This window comes from Canis lupus, chromosome 2 (assembly GCF_011100685.1).
Source record: "Canis lupus familiaris isolate Mischka breed German Shepherd chromosome 2, alternate assembly UU_Cfam_GSD_1.0, whole genome shotgun sequence".
In the NCBI taxonomy this organism is placed as follows: domain Eukaryota; kingdom Metazoa; phylum Chordata; class Mammalia; order Carnivora; family Canidae; genus Canis; species Canis lupus.
In genome coordinates this window covers 49,214,632-49,216,338 of record NC_049223.1, presented here as the reverse complement: position 1 = coordinate 49,216,338, position 1,707 = coordinate 49,214,632, and positions in this window count along the sequence as shown.

Below are 1,707 nucleotides of genomic sequence, written 5' to 3'. Positions count from 1 at the left end.
ATAAATAAACAAGATATTTTGAAATACTGATAAAGGGCTATAAAAAGCAAAATAGGATATTGTGGTAAGAGGATTCCTGTGAGGGGGGCCCCGCAGTGGTGACATGGAAATGTATTTTATTTTATTGTGTCGGGAAAAACCTCTCTGAAGAGATGACAGTGGAGCTGAGATCCAGATAATAGGAACGAGTCAGTCACAGGAAGATCTGCAGAAAAGCACTTTGGGCAGATGCAATGACAAGTGCAAAGGCTAAAAAGAATCAAAGAAGTCCATGTGGCTAAAGAAGAGCAAAGAAAGGAGAGAGTCTCTAGCTGTGAGATCAAAGTACAGGCCATTTTACCACAAAGGTAGCAAAGTGTTAGCTTCAGGGTCCGTTATCTGCATCAATACCAACAAGACCCTAAACCTAATTTCGCATGATTTTTTTGAAATATATATAATAAATATATTTATTTAGTATAAATAATATATGAATTTTAGGTTCCTCAAAATTAGGATTCACCCTGAGTCAGAGGCTCAAGTTCAGCAAGTAAGACCTTGAAAATATTCAAGGGCATTTGAATTATTGTTGACAGGGTAAGGTTGGGACAGTGTACTGCTGTGACCTGGTGTGTGCTGGATGTTGTAGAAGGGTTCCTGCGGCAGCTGTCCAGTAGATGGACTACATAGGTGAGTAGGGATATAACAAGAGGCCCCTTAGGAGGTTTTGTTGGGAGTTGCCCAGATGCCTTGGGAAATGGTGATTTGGAACAGTGACGTATGGAGATGAAAAGAGGCAGACTAGTGAAAAAATTACCTGAATGGCATCTCTAAAATATATTTGTCCAAGTCCAAGCTCAAGGCTTGGGTGGGAGATGGGCAGTGAGTGCAAGTCAAACCTTAATTCCCCTAATGACTTTGAGAAATGCACCAGTGGATGAGACCATGACATAGAAGGCTAATGAGATTTAAAACTAACAAATATTCATTATTAGTGAAAGTATGAGGACAACGAACACTCACACATAGTTAATAATATGTAAATTGGTACAATTTTCCCAAAGACAGGTGGTGTTATATATCATGAACGTTTCCATGTTTGTTATTTTTAAGTCAGCAATTCGACTTTTAGAAAATTCTTCTGTGGAAATAACCAGACCACTGATCAAGTATGCCTTTATTGAGATGTTCATTACAGCACTGTTAATAATACAGAAAAACTGGACAAAGGTTAAATGTTCAGTAACCGGGGTTTGGGTGAATTCTTTATGGTAATCAATATAATAGGATACTATATAAATAACTCAAAATGATGTATAAGCACGCATGCACTGTTTTGAGAAAAGCAAGTTACAAAATGTCTGTATATGAAAAAATATTTGGGCATATGATAAGAAAAAGGCTTGAATATATACGTGCATGTTAATAATGTTTATCTCTCTGTGGTAGGATTAAAGATGATTTTTTTTTAAATATGTTTATGGTGAGTTCAGGAAGATCCCTTTCTATTTTTATTAATTTATGATAGTCACACACAGAGAGACAGAGAGAGAGGCAGAGACACAGGCAGAGGGAGAAGCAGGCTCCATGCACCGGGAGCCCGACGTGGGATTCGATCCCGGGTCTCCAGGATCGCGCCCTGGGCCAAAGGCAGGCGCCAAACTGCTGCGCCACCCAGGGATCCCCTAAAGATGATTTAAAAAATATTTTCTGTCATGAATTTTCACA